Genomic DNA, 17,758 nt, shown 5'->3' with positions numbered 1-17,758 from the left:
ATGTCAGGGGGGCAATCGCTGCTCGACCAGGGGGGCTCTTACTCCTTCTACCTGCCCAGCAGATCCCAGAAACCACGGACCAGACTCGCCAGGGCCCATGGCTGCCCCTCAGCAGCAGGAGACCACAGGACTGCCCCAACCCCTTCCCATGGCCCAAGGCGGGTGTGGCCAGTTCTTCCTCAGAGACGTGGCTTGTTTCAGAGGAACCTAAGAACAGAAGGAAGGTGCAGGTGTAAAATCCTGCCAGGAAGAGGAGACTGAGCGGCAGCCTCACTAAGGTCCTGAGGGACAGTGGGGAAGGGGCCGTCCGAGGGCCCAGGGCTGACGAAGAGAAGCAGAGAGGAGCCAAGTTCTCAGAGTACGCCCTGTGCCTCAGGGGCAAGAACAGCCCGTGGGGCAGCAGTTTTCAAGTTGTTGGCGCTGGTCCAAGAGCATCGCCTGGGAACTGGTTAGAAATTCAGAAGGCAAATCTTCAAGCTCCACCCCAGATCTACTGATCAGACACTTGGGGTGGGGCCCCCCGCAAGTTCTCCAGCTGCTTCCGATGCACGCTTAAGTTTGAAAAACGCTGCCATAAAGAACAGCCAAAGCGGTTAGTGGGTCTGGTACTTGGCCAGCACCTGCCGGTCCTGGCCCCCAGGGGACTCACTGACGCCCCCCCCAAGCCCACTCGGCTTGCCCTTGCTGTGATCCCTTCCCACCCAATCAGTCAGGGCGTCCCAGAAGTCTGGAATGAGTCTCGTGGCCCGAGATGTGCCTGTGAGTATGGGTAGCCTCAAAGACACATGCCCTCTCCATTTGTCTGCAATGTTGCCTCTGTCCATACAAATATGGGTCTGCCTCAGTTTCCCTGCCTCACACTTCAGCTCACCGTTAGCCTTGGAAGTCTGCCCTGGACCCCAGCCCAACCCACTGGGCCCTGTACCATGCCATGAACAGGGCTGGCTTCCTCCCTGAGGCACCACATCCTGTTCCTGTACCCCCAGTGCTGGCTGACGTCATTTATGGACAACCATCCAAATGGTGCTGCAGCTGCCCAGCACCTCCGTGTACAAATGCACAGGCTGTTCACTAAACAAGGGCCACCGGTTGAGGGAGCCAATGGAGGAATAAAACCCAGCTCACATTCCACTTAGCCAAGCCAGGACCCCTATGACAAGGTGGTATTCACCAGCTAGGACACCATTTTCTGTCTTGCACAAATGCATTATATGGGCTAGTGCTAGAGTGTCATTCTGCCCTTCCCCTAAGTTTCCTCTGTTTTTTAATTGGAACCCCCTCCCCACCACCCTCCCACCCCACCACCCCACTTTTTCCATGTCTACACTAGCTGCATCTCTACTGTCTCATGTCTGCATCCACCAGAACCCACCCTTCCACACTGGCCATGCCCTTTGACATCACATGGGCCCTAATTGTCTTCTTTCTTTGAAGCGTCCTTTCTGGATCAGATCCACCTTTTTCTCTTCTCACTGCCCTTCCTCACTGACACCTCTATCATGTGTAATATGACATAATAACCAGCAGCAGAATAATGATGTAACAGTCAGCAGTAACCATTTTTGCCAATTGAAGTTTGAGGTCATTTCATTACAGCATCTCCTAAGGCATCCCATTCACAGATGTGCTGGAAAGGTCCTCCACGGGCTGCCTAAGGTTTCAGCCCCCTAACCTCTGCACATCGGGGGCTCTGGGCTCCCTCTGCCCCAGGGCAGCTCTCAGAGACTTGGAAACCATGATCCCCACTGGGGCCTTCTCTTCCTGCCCTTTTTTTTTTTTTTTTTTTTTTTTTTTTTAATAATTATTTTTTATTGAAGGGTAGTTGACACACAGTATTACATTACATGAGTTTCAAGTGTACAACACAGTGGTAGAACATTTATATACATAATTCTAGGTTCCAGCTATCACCCTACCAAGCTGTTACAATATCTTGACTATATTCCTTATGCTATACATTACATCCTGGTTACTAATTTATTTTACCATTGGAAGTCTGTCCTTTTTTTTTTTTTTTTTTTTTTTTTTTTTTGTGAGGGCATCTCTCATATTTATTGATCAAATGGTTGTTAACGACAATAAAATTCTGTATAGGGGAGTCAATGCTCAATGCACAATCATTATTCCACCCCAAGCCTAATTTTTGTCAGTCTCCAATCTTCTGAGGCATAACAAACAAGTTTTTGCATGTAGAACAAATTCTTACATAATGAATAAGTTACATAGTGAACAGTACAAGGGCAGTCATCACAGAAACTTTCGGTTTTGCTCATGCATTATGAACTCTAAACAGTCAGTTCAAATATGAATACTCATTTGGTTTTTATACTTGATTTATATGTGGATACCACATTTCTCTCTTTATTATTATTATTTTTAATAAAATGCTGAAGTGGTAGGTAGATACAAGATAAAGGTAGAAAACATAGTTTAGTGTTGTAAGAGAGCAAATGTAGATGATCAGGTGTGTGCCTGTAGACTATGTGTTAATCCAAGCTAGACAAGGGCAATAAAACATCCACGTATGCAGAAGATTTCTCTCAGAACGGGGGGGTGAGGTTCTAAGCCTCACCTCTGTTGATCCCCAATTTCTCACCTGATGGCCCCCCTGCGACTGTGCCTGTCTTAGGTTGTTCCTCCCTTGAGGAATCTTACCCGTCTCTGGCTAACCAGTCATCTTCCGGGGCCATACAGGGAAATGTGAAGTTGGTAAGTGAGAGAGAAGCCTTATTGTTTGAAAAAGTTAGCTTTTTACTTCTTTGCATATTTATGCCCTGTGGCTTCTATGCCCAGCATTTGTCTTGAGGTATCTTTACCACTTGGAAGAATTATGATACTCGGTAAATTTGATATGAGGCACGAATTCTATTTAAGGGTTGTAATTAGGAAGGAAGAAGAAAAGCTATAGAAGTAGCAGGCGGAAGAAAACATGGGAAGATTGATTATTTCTTTGATATATCTTCTTGTAGAGTAACTTCAGCATGTATAGGTTTTAAGCTACTACTTAAATTGCACACACACATTAACATAATAGGAGTATAGTTACATAACCAAGGCATATCTGTAATTACCAGCCATCTGCAGTGAAACCAAGAAAACCAGTTAGGCACCTTAGGCATTTGTGAAAACTTATCTATGATATGGTGGATATTGTCCAAATGAACTTGAACAGTCTGAGAGAAATCAGACAAATTAAAACAACCCATTCCTGGGGACTGTTCACATGCCATATGTTCTTTTAACAATAAATAGTTTGTAGTTGTAAGACTTTGGAGCGCTACAATTTGCACTTCTCCAAATTCTTGGTTGAGTTCCAACAGTATAGATCCAGTCCAATTTTGTTGTTTTACTGTATGCACAGGCCAGCTTAGATATCTCCTTCCTCATTCCCATGGCAAGTCCAGGAACTGGTGGGATGAGTGCATCTACAGCTGTAGCAGTGCGTGGATCTTTGTTGGGGTTTTTTGATGATCATCTTCTGGCATGAGTCTTCCAGAGAGTGCAGATGTTGGAAGTTCTTTTTCATATCGTATCTTAGTTCATTTTCGGGGTAGCCGAATTAGGCTTTGATCCTCTGTGTAAACACAAACAGACCCTTTGCCTACACTTTTATATGCCCTTTATACCCTTGTGTAGAACTCGTTGGAGGTTACCACACAGGAACTGCCCTTTTTTTTTTTTTTTTTTTTTGCTATCACTAATCTACACTTACATGACGAATATTATGTTTACTAGGCTCTCCCCTATACCAGGTCTCCCCTATAAACCCCTTTACAGTCACTGTCCATCAGCATAGCAAAATGTTGTAGAATCACTACTTGCCTTCTCTGTGTTGTACAGCCCTCCCTTTTCTCCTACCCCCCCATGCATGTTAATCTTAATACCCCCCTACTTCTCCCCCCCTTATCCCTCCCTACCCACCCATCCTCCCCAGTCCCTTTCCCTTTGGTACCTGTTAGTCCATTCTTGAGTTCTGTGATTCTGCTGCTGTTTTGTTCCTTCAGTTTTTCCTTTGTTCTTATATTCCACAGATAAGTGAAATCATTTGGTATTTCTCTTTCTCCGCTTGGCTTGTTTCACTGAGCATAATACCCTCCAGCTCCATCCATGTTGCTGCAAATGATTGGATTTGCCCTTTTCTTATAGCTGAGTAGTATTCCATTGTGTATATGTACCACATCTTCTTTATCCATTCATCTATTGATGGACATTTAGGTTGCTTCCAATTCTTGGCTATTGTAAATAGTGCTGCAATAAACATAGGGGTGCATCTGTCTTTCTCAAACTTGATTGCTGCATTCTTAGGGTAAATTCCTAGGAGTGGAATTCCTGGGTCAAATGGTAAGTCTGTTTTGAGCATTTTGATGTACCTCCATACTGCTTTCCACAATGGTTGAACTAACTTACATTCCCACCAGCAGTGTAGGAGGGTTCCCCTTTCTCCACAGCCTCGCCAACATTTGTTGTTGTTTGTCTTTTGGATGGCAGCCATCCTTACTGGTGTGAGGTGATACCTCATTGTAGTTTTAATTTGCATTTCTCTGATAATTAGCGATGTGGAGCATCTTTTCATGTGTCTGTTGGCCATCTGTATTTCTTTTTTGGAGAACTGTCTGTTCAGTTCCTCTGCCCATTTTTTAATTGGGTTATTTGTTTTTTGTTTGTTGAGGCGTGAGAGCTCCTTATATATTCTGGACGTCAAGCCTTTATCGGATGTGTCATTTTCAAATATATTCTCCCATACTGTAGGGATCCTTCTTGTTCTATTGATGGTGTCTTTTGCTGTACAGAAGCTTTTCAGCTTAATATAGTCCCACTTACTCATTTTTGCTGTTGTTTTCCTTGCCCGGGGAGATATGTTCAAGAAGAGGTCACTCATGTTTATGTCTAAGAGGTTTTCGCCTATGTTTTCTTCCAAGAGTTTAATGGTTTCATGGCTTACATTCAGGTCTTTGATCCATTTTGAGTTTACTTTTGTATATGGGGTTAGACAATGGTCCAGTTTCATTCTCCTACATGTAGCTGTCCAGTTTTGCCAGCACCACCTGTTGAAGAGACTGTCATTTCGCCATTGTATGTCCATGGCTCCTTTATCAAATATTAATTGACCATATATGTCTGGGTTAATGTCTGGATTCTCTAGTCTGTTCCATTGGTCTGTGGCTCTGCTCTTGTGCCAGTACCAAATTGTCTTGATTACTATGGCTTTATAGTAGAGCTTGAAGTTGGGGAGTGAGATCCCCCCTACTTTATTCTTCTTTCTCAGGATTGCTTTGGCTATTCGGGGTCTTTGGTGTTTCCATATGAATTTTTGAATTGTTTGTTCCAGTTCATTGAAGAATGTTGCTGGTAGTTTCATAGGGATTGCATCAAATCTGTATATTGCTTTGGGCAGGATGGCCATTTTAACGATATTAATTCTTCCTAGCCACGAGCATGGGATGAGTTTCCATCTGTTAGTGTCCCCTTTAATTTCTCTTAAGAGTGACTTGTAGTTTTCAGAGTATAAGTCTTTCACTTCTTTGGTTAGGTTTATTCCTAGGTATTTTATTTTTTTTGATGCAATTGTGAATGGAGTTGTTTTCCTAATTTCTCTCTCTGTTGGTTCATTGTTAGTATACAGGAAAGCCACAGATTTCTGTGTGTTGATTTTGTATCCTGCAACTTTGCTGTATTCCGATATCAGTTCTAGTAGTTTTGGGGTGGAGTCTTTAGGGTTTTTTATGTACAGTATCATGTCATCTGCAAATAGTGACAGTTTAACTTCTTCTTTACCAATCTGGATTCCTTGTATTTCTTTATTTTGTCTGATTGCCGTGGCTAGGACCTCCAGTACTATGTTAAATAACAGTGGAGAGAGTGGGCATCCCTGTCTAGTTCCCGATCTCAGAGGAAATGCTTTCAGCTTCTCGCTGTTCAATATAATGTTGGCTGTGGGTTTATCATAGATGGCCTTTATTATGTTGAGGTACTTGCCCTCTATTCCCATTTTGCTGAGAGTTTTTAACATGAATGGATGTTGAACTTTGTCAAATGCTTTTTCAGCATCTATGGAGATGATCATGTGGTTTTTGTCTTTCTTTTTGTTGATGTGGTGGATGATGTTGATGGACTTTCGAATGTTGTACCATCCTTGCATCCCTGGAATGAATCCCACTTGGTCGTGGTGTATGATCCTTTTGATGTATTTTTGAATTCGGTTTGCTAATATTTTGTTGAGTATTTTTGCATCTACGTTCATCAGGGATATTGGTCTGTAGTTTTCTTTTTTGGTGGGGTCTTTGCCTGGTTTTGGTATTAGGGTGATGTTAGCTTCATAGAATGAGTTTGGGAGTATCCCCTCCTCCTCTATTTTTTGGAAGACTTTAAGGAGAATGGGTACTATGTCTTCCCTGTATGTCTGATAAAATTCCGAGGTAAATCCATCTGGCCCGGGGGTTTTGTTCTTTGGTAGTTTTTTGATTACCTCTTCAATTTCATTGCTGGTAATTGGTCTGTTTAGATTTTCTGTTTCTTCCTGGGTCAATCTTGGAAGGTTATATTTTTCTAGGAAGTTGTCCATTTCTCCTAGGTTTCCCAGCTTGTTAGCATATAGGTTTTCATAGTATTCTCCAATAATTCTTTGCATTTCCGTGGGGTCCGTCGTGATTTTTCCTTTCTCGTTTCTGATACTGTTGATTTGTGTTGACTCTCTTTTCTTCTTAATAAGTCTGGCTAGAGGCTTATCTATTTTGTTTATTTTCTCGAAGAACCAGCTCTTGGTTTCATTGATTTTTGCAATTGTTTTATTCTTCTCAATTTTATTTATTTCTTCTCTGATCTTTATTATGTCCCTCCTTCTGCTGACCTTAGGCCTCATCTGTTCTTCTTTTTCCAATTTCGATAATTGTGACATTAGACCATTCATTTGGGATTGCTCTTCCTTTTTTAAATATGCTTGGATTGCTATATACTTTCCTCTTAAGACTGCTTTTGCTGTGTCCCACAGAAGTTGGGGCTTAGTGTTGTTGTTGTCATTTGTTTCCATATATTGCTGGATCTCCATTTTGATTTGGTCATTGATCCATTGATTATTTAGGAGCGTGTTGTTAAGCCTCCATGTGTTCGTGAGCCTCTTTGCTTTCTTTGTACAGTTTATTTCTAGTTTTATGCCTTTGTGGTCTGAAAAGTTGGTTGGTAGGATTTCAATCTTTTGGAATTTTCTGAGGCTCTTTTTGTGGCCTAGTATGTGGTCTATTCTGGAGAATGTTCCATGTGCACTTGAGAAGAATGTATATCCCACTGCTTTTGGATATAGAGTTCTATAGATGTCTATTAGGTCCATCTGCTCTACTGTGTTGTTCAGTGCTTCCGTGTCCTTACTTATTTTCTGCCCAGTGGATCTATCCTTTGGGGTGAGTGGTGTGTTGAAGTCTCCTAGAATGAATGCATTGCAGTCTATATCCCCCTTTAGTTCTGTTAGTATTTGTTTCACATATGCTGGTGCTCCTGTGTTGGGTGCATATATATTTAGAATGGTTATATCCTCTTGTTTGACTGAGCCCTTTATCATTATGTAGTGTCCTTCTTTATCTCTTGTTACTTTCTTTGTTTTGAAGTCTATTTTGTCTGATATTAGTACTGCAACCCCTGCTTTCTTCTCACTGTTGTTTGCTTGAAATATGTTTTTCCATCCCTTGACTTTTAGTCTGTACATGTCTTTGGGTTTGAGGTGAGTTTCTTGTAAGCAGCATATAGATGGGTCTTGCTTTTTTATCCATTCTGTTACTCTGTGTCTTTTGATTGGTGCATTCAACCCATTAACATTTAGGGTGACTATTGAAAGATATGTACTTATTGCCATTGCAGGCTTTAAATTCGTGGTTACCAAAGGTTCAAGGTTAGCCTCTTTAGTATCTTACTGCCTAACTTAGCTCGCTTATTGAGCTGTTATATACACTATCTGGAGATTCTTTTCTTCTCTCCCTTCTTGTTCCTCCTCCTTGATTCTTCATATGTTGGGTGTTTTGTGCTGTGCTCTTTCTAGGAGTGCTCCCATCTAGAGCAGTCCCTGTAAGATGTTCTGTAGAGGTGGTTTGTGGAAAGCAAATTCCCTCAGCTTTTGTTTGTCTGGGAATTTTTTAATCCCACCGTCATATTTGAATGATAGTCGTGCTGGATACAGTATCCTTGGTTCAAGGCCCTTCTGTTTCATTGTATTAAATATATCATGCCATTCTCTTCTGGCCTGTAGGGTTTCTGTTGAGAAATCTGACGTTAGCCTGATGGGTTTCCCTTTATAGGTGACCTTTTTCTCTCTAGCCGCCTTTAACACTCTTTCCTTGTCCTTGATCTTTGCCATTTTAATTATTATGTGTCTTGGTGTTGCCCTTCTTGGATCCTTTCTGTTGGGGGTTCTGTGTATTTCCGTGGTCTGTTTGATTACTTCCTCCCCCAGTGTGGGGAAGTTTTCAGCAATTATTTCTTCTAAGATACTTTCCATCTCTTTGCCTCTCTCTTCTTCTTCTGGGACCCCTATAATACGGATATTGCTCCTTTTAGATTGGTCACACAGTTCTCTTAATATTGTTTCATTCCTGGAGATCCTTTTGTCTCTCTCTATGTCAGCTTCTATGCGTTCCTGTTCTCTTATTTCAATTCCATCAATGGCCTCTTGCATTCTATCCATTCTGCTTATAAACCCTTCCAGAGTTTGTTTCATTTCTGCGATCTCCTTTCTGGCATCTGTGATCTCTTTCCGGACTTCATCCCATTTTTCTTGCGTATTTCTCTGCATCTCTGTCAGCATGTTTATGATTCTTATTTTGAATTCTTTGTCAGGAAGACTGGTTAGGTCTGTCTCCTTCTCTGGTGTTGTCTCTGTGATCTTTGTCTGCCTGTAGCTTTGCCTTTTCATGGTGATAGGAATAGTCTGCAGAACTGGGACGAGTGACGGCTGGAAAGACTTCCTTTCTTGTTGGTTTGTGGCCCTCCTCTCCTGGGAGAACAGCGGCCTCTAGTGGCTTGTGCTGCGCAGCTGCGCGCAGACAGGGTTTCTGCTTCCTGCCCGGCTGCTATGGAGTTAATCTCCGCTGTTGCTGTGGGCGTGGCCTGGCTCGGGCAGGTACTCCAAAATGGTGGAGTCGCGTTGGAGCAGGAGCTGCTGGGAGGCTATTTATCTCCGTAAGGGGCCTCCCTGCTCCCTGCAGCCCAGGGGTTAGGGTGCCCAGAGACCCCGGATTCCCTACCTCTGGATTAAGTGACCCGCCCTGCCCCTTTAAGACTTCCAAAAAGCACCCGCCAAAACAAAACAACGACCACAAAAAAAAACAAGAAAAAAAAATTTTTTTAATTAAAAAAAAAAATTTTTAATTAAAAAAAAAAAAGGTGGTCTTTCGTTTTTCTTTATTCTCCGGTGCCAGCCTCAGGCCTCTGCTCACCGGTCTTTCTGCCCTGTTTCCCTAATATTGGGGTCCCTGTCCCTTTAAGACTTCCAAAAAGCGCTCGCCAAAACAAAGCAGCAAAAAAGCAAAAAAAAAAAATGGTCGCGCGCTTTTCTTATGTCCTCTGTCGCCCAGCCTCCAGTGCCTGCTCACTGTTGTTGCTGCCCTGTTTTCCCAGTATCGAGGGCCCTGCGCTCTGGCCTGGATGGCTGGGGCTGGGTGTTCGGCAGCCCTGGGCTCCGTCTCCCTCCCGCTCTGCCTGCTCTTCTCCCGCTGGGAGTGGGAGTTGGGGGGAGGGGCGCTCGGCTCCCGCGGGGCCGGGGCTTGTATCTTACCCCCTTCGCGAGGCGCTGGGTTCTCTCAGGTGCGGATGTGGTCTGGATATTGTCCTGTGTCCTCTGGTCTTTATTCTAGGAAGGGTTGTCTTTGTTATATTTTCATAGATATATGTTGTTTTGGGAGGAGATTTCCGCTGCTCTACTCACGCCGCCATCTTCCGCCCCCTCTCCTCTCTTCCTGCCCTTTTAACTAGTCCACCAGAGTTCCATCTCCTCCATCACTACAAGTCAAGCTTTGTCATCTTGATTCTACTCATTGATTTTTTTCCAGACAATTGAACACAAACAAGTGTATTTTCTATTTTAACGATTTAGGATTAAGAGAAAGCTTTCCAAAATGTAATGTATTCTTCACCACCTCCTGAAACAGATAAGAGCAGACAAAATGTAGCCTTTTCTTGGGGCCTCGAGATAACAATTATTTTTTGAGCCACTACAAAAGTTTTTTTTAATAACTCAAGTAATTACATGATCACTGTAGGGAGAAAATGGAAAATACAGATACATGAAAAGAAAAGAGAATTGCTATCACCTGATATCTTACCAACCAGAGGCAATGACTAATGATTTTTCGTTGTATAACTTTCTGGACTTTTTCCTAAGCAAACACACTTCACTAGTTTGGGGCACAAATTCAGTCAATCTTGTTTATTCAATAATTGCTTCAGCTCTATATGCCCATATTAAAGGGAAGCTTTATTCCACACTGATTCCTCCAAGGAAATTGGAAGCATCCTCATTCCTAGGAGTAATTCTGATTGCAAACAGCAATCAGAGAGAAACTGGAACGTCAAGACGTCCCAGGCCCCATTGCTTCTGGCACAGCTCTACGGGGTCTCGAGGAAAACGGTCTTGCAGGAATCATGCCTCACCAAGTCTGCCCCTCACCTGGTCCTCAGAGGTGCCAAGGTCAGGCTCCAAGGTCACAGCAGGTCTTGTAGCTCACACTTCCCAAGCAGACCATGACCACGGCAGAGGCGGCTTCATCCCGGGGGAATTCTGTTCTCAGCCGCACTCCGGGCTTGGGCACACGGAGGCCCTGAGATCCAGCCAGATCACTGATTCTGACCCTGCCCGCTCTTCCTGGCACCATCCTCTTTTGGCCTGTGGTCCTCTCCTGAGCTTCATCAGAGGAATTACAACTTTGGCATGGAAGGATCTTGTCTTCACCCCTTTCTTCCCAGATGTTCCTCGGCCCCAAGCAAATTAATTCCTTGCTCCTCTATGCGGACGCCTACCAGGGCCTGCCTTTGTCAGGCCATCCAGGAAGCTGTCCTATCGTTTACCCCAGGAAATCAAAGCTCACTGGTCTGACCTGTGGATAACTAAGAGGGGCCACTCCTGGGACAGTCCCCTGAACAAAGAAGTTGGTTCTCACCAGATTGTCTAGATAGAAAAGGAGCTGATAGCAACTGCATTAAAAAGAAAGCAAAGCCTGGCCTGGTAGGCTACCTCTCAATTTGCCGCATGCCCACTCTCCAGATGAGGACATGGGGATCGCCCACTTACTTCCTGAGAGACTGAAGCGCCAGCCTCCAGCTCTGAAGGTTTTATCACAAAGCTGCTTCCTGCATATATTGATGCATCCGAAATTCCTCTCTCTCTGGAAGGAACTGAGAGTGCCCTCTGGCCCCAACCCCCAGGCCACATAACCTAGGGCTGACCCTGACCAATAGCATTACTTACTGGGCACCAGGTGCAGCTGTGGTTGCCCCTCAGGTCCCAGGCCAGAGGCAACCATGCTTTGCCCCCTGCGGCCTAGGCCTGGGAGGTGCCTCCTTGTCAGCTCAGGGGCATGGCAGGAGCCGGGCTGGCACAGCCCCTGCACTCAGTGCCCTCCTCTGCCACCACAGACGCAAGGGGTGGGCAGTTTGGTAGGCATTTATGTGTTGACGTTCTGAGATTGTTTGAGATAATGAAATACATCTTTCCGAGGCCAGGAGAAGAGGACAATGAAGGAGCCTGAGTGCATGGGCACTGCTCATTTTTCACTTGGCTTTCTCCCCTCCGCCCAGGATCCCACCTCTGCTGTGGACCACATACTGGCCCCTCTGTGCCCTGCTGCATTCTGCTGGGGAGCACAGCCCAGTGTCGGGTATCTTCCTTCCCCCACTCCAGCCGTTGGGCCTACACTTTCTGCTTTGAGGGTCAAGGGACATAGAAGGTAAAGCTCTGACCTGGTGCCACCTGCCTGGGCACCAGCCTCTGGGAAGAGGAGCACCCCATGCACAGAAGCTGACCCAAACTCTCACGCTCCTGGCCAGACACGCCCTGGGTCGGGCTGGGTGGGGCAGGTGTATATCTCGCCTGACAAGCTCTGTGAGGCAGGAGACAAAGGGAGAGAAAGGCTTGGGCGGCAGCACCTCGCACTGATGAGAAGCTGGAGGCGGAGCAGGGAACTAGGGTCTCCCCGACAGGTGGAAGCCCAGGAGGGTGGCCATCATAGCAGGGCTGGGGCAGGGCACCAAGGCAGGCTTCCTGGGCTTCTCGCAGTTCACAGAGTAGCAGAGGGACCTTTGCAAACAGCCCTCAGGGAACCTCCCTAAGAGAGGCTACCTAGGGCGCTGGGAAAGCCCCTGCCAGTCCCCGACTTCTTACCTGTAGGTGCTACAGAATTTTCACGTAGGAGACGGCCATGACGGGGGCAAAGGACGTGGCTAGGAGCAGCCTCTGCCCAGCCAAGCACACCGTTTTATTTAAATGAAAGCTTCATTTGGGGGTGATTCTCATTCTCACACTTGTCCGCCTTCTCATTTTCCCAGGTCAGCCCTCCCCAGATTCCTCTGCCTTCCTGCCTCCATCTAAGCCTGCTGCTTCCCTAATCTTCAAGCACCAATTGTATCAGGTGTTAATGTTCTGCTCCAGAACCTTCAATGACTCCCACTCGTGATGCAGCTAAATTCAAGTCCTGCATTCGAGGTCTTCTGAGTTACGGTGACCGTAGAGTCCAGTTCATCTGGGACAGTCTGGTTTATACCTGCGGCTCCGGCATAATTATTAATAGCACCTCCTCTCATGAAAAATGTCCCAGTTTGGATAACAAATGATGTGGTCAACCTGCCTACAGATCACTCCGAGCCTGATTCTCCAGGCTAATAATGTCCAACAACTGTCTCTCCTTGAATCTTGTGAGTTGGTGGTTCTTAACTCTGATTGCTCATTAGAATCACTTGAGGAGATTTTAATAAATACTGCTGCCTGGGCTCACCCTAAAGCAATTTCATTAAAACAGAATCTCTAGGGTTGGTAATTTTTTAAGCCCCCAGGCAACTCTGATATGCAGCCAGGGTTGAGAACTATTGACCCAAGAAAAACAGGTGCTCTGGGACTCTGTCCCTGAACGTACGTCAGACGTTTCTGCCCCTGACTTTTTTGGTGACTTGCTCCCACTGTCTACCATCCATTTAAGTCCCATCTGAGGGGCCAAGCCCAGCCCCAGTGCCCCTTCATCTCTCCTAAACCCTGAGCCAGAAGGGGCCTCCCCCGCTGTACCCCTCTGCCCTTTCCCTCCACAGCTACCCCGTATTATACCATCATCAGGAACCATGCTTTGCCTCCTTGATGGTCCATGAGCCCCTGGGGTAGGTAGTGTCTGGTTCATCGTTGGGGCCCCAGGACCCTGAACCAGCTTGCAGCAAAGGCCCCAGCACCTGGCTGAGTGACTGTCACCACTGGTCCTGAACTCGGGCAGCACACTTATGTCCCAGCTGGGCACCATGCTACCTCTCCAAGTTACCTTCCTTCCCCTGTGTGTGGCGTCTCATTCATTCTGCTTTGTGCCGGATGCCATCTCCCCCTTCCCCTCCTCTGAGTTCCCTGCACTACAGGAGAACCCAGCGGACTGTCTTGCACAGATACGTTACTCAGCAAATACTGATTAATAAGCAACTGATTAACAGATAAACAAAGCATAATGTGTTCATATAGTGGACTATTATTCAAGAACAAAAAATAGTGAAGTACTAACACACGCTATGATACAGGAACCCTTGGAGACATTATGCTAAGTAGAAGAAAGCCAGACATAAAACATCATAATTGATAAGATATCCTCTATATGAAATGTCCAGAATAGGCCAATCTATAGAAACAGAAAATAGATTAATGGTTGCCAGAGGATGGAAGAGGGGGAAATTGGGACTAACTGCTCATACATGCAGGGTTTCTTTTTTGGGAGGTTAGAAATGCTTTGAAGCTGGTTAGTGGGGATGGTTGCACAACCTTGTGACTACATTAAAAACCACTGAATTGTACACTTTGAAATGGTGGATTTTGTGGTATTTGTACACTTTGAAATGGTGGATTTTGTGGTATTTTAATTATATTGCAATTAAAAAGAAATTTTGCTGATGGATTTTTCCTCCTTTCCGTGTTCTCAAACATTAATATTCACTGGAATCACCTGAAATGTTTGGTAAAGGGGTGGTTTTCTGGGCTTCACCTTAGAGCTTCCGTTCAGCAGATGGGGCAGAGCCCAGGAATCTGCATTCGGGGGTGGCATTCTAAGTGCCACTTCCCCGTTCCCCAGGGGACTTGGGTCAGAGCATTTCTGAGCCAACCTCGCAACCTCAGAAGACAAATAAAATCCTTTAACCTATTATTTCAGAAAAAAAGCTGAAGATTTCAAACACAACCAAAACTTTGTTTTTAGTCTGCTTCTTATTAGAAACAGACTGGGACCCATAGAAACCCCATTAAGGGTAGGTAATGGAGTAATCATGATCACAATAAAAGAACCGAATGGAAAAACTGCCTGGCCTCCGGCAAACCACAGAAAAATTATCTTCTGCCTCCAGTGCTCTACTGAACCATTCAGATGAAAATATCCCACTAGCCACATGGGGAGCTTACTTTGGGGAAAGAGCTCAACATTAGTAAACCACTGCTCGCTGCCCCTGTCCAAATACATGCTTACAGATCCCCGCACCTACAGGGTCAAAATTCTGATATTTGTTATGTGCTCCATGACTAGGGCTTTCTTTGGGGTTACAAGGAAGCAGAATTGCAAACTGGTATTAGAAAGTAATCAAAGGGAATGTCTGTATGCAATTATTTTGTTCTGAGACCAGCTTTCAGAGGAACCGGGCCGTAAAGCCCTGAGGTCACGAGGTGTGCTCCCCAATCTACACATGCACATGACTTTGCTCCCCAAGAAACACAGAAGGCAAAGGCCTGGGTTTCTTCCTTTTTGCTTCTTTCTTGGAGGATGAAGTCTCACCCCAAGAGTTCCTAAAGGACCCTTTCCACCATGTCCCCTGGCTGGTTCTGAACCATGGCAAGAGGAAGTCTTTTTAATAACCTCTTACCCTGGAAAGTAGCAATTACTGTGATTTGAGAACAGACAACCCTTGCTTAACAGCAATTTGCTTAACAAAACTCCAAATTGAATGAGGGATAAATGAGAGGAAATGACATTAGTGATGCACGTCTGCCGAGTTCTGGTACTGTGCTGGTCAATCTCTCACACATTTTCACATTTCATTCAACAAGCCACACAACACACCCACCATGAAGGTATTATTATCCCCCACAGTACAGTGAGGAATCTGAGACTCAGAGAGGCTGTTGGCTGTGTCTCTTGGTCACAGGGTTAGTACGTGGCACTGTTCCATCAAGTAAAAGAGCTCCTCAAAGAAGGACACATAGAAAAATAAATTCTAGAGAAGGCGGGTGCCCTGTGAGTCCATCTTTTTTTTTTAATTAAAAAAAATTTTTTTGGTATCATTAATATACACTTACATGAACAACATTGTGGATACTAGATTCCCCCCATTATCAAGTCCCCACCACCCTGTGACCATCTTGGGGCGGCAAGCTTGCTAAGGCTGCTGACATCTGTTATACATGCACAAGGGAAAACAAACCCAATCTGTCAGATAACATCTGAAGCAAACAGCTCTTTGCCAAGCCAGGAAGCCGTAATCATCAGGGGGCATAAAACCAATGGGCTGTATTTGAGAATGGGACTGTCACACAGATGGGTTCCAATGATCGCACTGCTGGCATCCTCAGTCACAGGATGGGCCCCATCTGCCAGTCTCGTCTCATCTGTAGCTGCCTCTCCTTCCTCTCTGGGCTCCAGCCAAGGGGTGCGTGGCTGCTCCTTGAGAGTGCCGTTTCCCATTCTGCCTTGGGCCCTTGGCTCCCGCCCGCCCTCCGCTGTCCCACTCATGACCCCAACACTGCTCATTAACGAGGACTAGAGGGGAGCTGCATGAGGACAGGAACCTTGGCTGGCTGGTTCACCACTACATCCTTGCAGCCTCAAATAGGGCCTGGAATACAGTCAACACTCAATGAATACCTGTTGAGCAGATGAAGGAATAAAGTAATTAATAATATTTCAGACCTCAGCTTCTATCTTACTTCCTCAGTTCAGTTTTCTCTGGGTCACATCCCCCTTGTTAAACGCTCTGATTTCTGACCTACTTTTAGTAGGTCAGAGCACACACACACACACACACACACACACACACACACACACACACACATATATATTTGTGATTATTTGTCTAATATCTGACTCTCCCACAAGGCTATAAGCTCCATGAGGGCAGGGACTATACCAGTTCTGCTCACCACGATACTCTTAGTGACAGTTGTAGGTGTTCAATAAATGTACGATGGATGAATAAATGGCCAAGCAAATCTTTGAGAGGTCAAGCCTTTCTGAGGTACTATTTTCATAACAAAGTATTCAGAGAAACTGAGAAAAAAAATGGGTCAGGAATCAACAGATGAAAAAGTCAGTAATCTGATTTAAAAATTGGCAAAAGATCTGAATAGACATTTTTCCAAAGAACACATCCAAATGCACAATAAGCATGTGAAAAGGTGCTCAACGTCACTAATCATCAAGGAAGTGCAAATCAAAACCACAGTATCACCTCACAGCTGTTAGGATGGCTATTATCGAAAAGACAAAAAATAATCAATGGTGGCAAGGATGTGGAGAAAAAGGAATCCTATACACACTGTTGGTGGGAATGTAAATTGGTATGGAGATTATAGAAAAGAGCATGGGGTTTCCTCAAGAAATTAAAAAATAGAACTACCATATGATCCATCGATCCTACTTCTGGATATATATCCAAAAGAAATAAAATCAGTCTCTCAAAGAGATACCTGTGCACCCTGTTCACTAAAACATTATTCACAATAGCCCAGATAATGGGAGTAACCAGGTATCTGTTGACAGATGAATGGGTAAAGATTATATGACATATATATCATATATCTGTGGGTTTTTAATAATGGAATATTATTCATCCATTGAAAAGAAGAAATGCTGCCATTTTGCAACAACATGGATGAATCCAGAGGACACTACACTAAGTAAAATAAGTCAGACAGAGAAAAACAAAAACTATATATCACTTTGCATGTGGAATCTAAAAAAAGTCAAATTCATAGAACCAGAGTAGAGTGGTGGTTGCCGGGGGCAGAGGTGTGAGGGAAATGGGGCCATATTGGTCAAAGGATACAAACTTTTAGTTTTAAGATGAGTAAGTTCCAAGGATCTACTGTCCAGCATGGTGACTATAGTTAGCACTACCGTACTGTGTAGTTGAAAGTTGCTGACAGAGTAGATCTTAAGCGTTCTCACCAGACATACACACAAAAGGTAACTATGTGAGGTGACGGATATGTTAATTAACTTAAATTTGGTATGATAATCATTTCACAATGTGTATTTATATCAAATCATCACATTGCATACCTTAAGTATATACAATTTTATTTGTTAATTATACCTCAATAAAGTGGGAAGAAATCATGTCTAAATGGCTAATTATTTTTCTCCAGAAGTACATGTTCCTGATTTTAGAATGAAAAGCAGTGGGAAAATGCAGTTCACTTAAAAGTTTATTGCCTTGTAGCCATTTTTGATGGAGTACATGTGCCCCATTAAGTGAGGGGACCTTCATGAGATTAATTTGATGTACTGTGCATGTATTTCCTAAAGCATATGTTGGCGGGCAGAAGATGTGGGCTGTG

The sequence above is a fragment of the Manis pentadactyla genome, chromosome 2, assembly GCF_030020395.1.
Source record: "Manis pentadactyla isolate mManPen7 chromosome 2, mManPen7.hap1, whole genome shotgun sequence".
Taxonomy (NCBI): Eukaryota; Metazoa; Chordata; class Mammalia; order Pholidota; family Manidae; genus Manis; species Manis pentadactyla.
The sequence above is the reverse complement of the archived record's forward strand: the minus strand, read 5'-3'. Positions refer to the sequence as shown.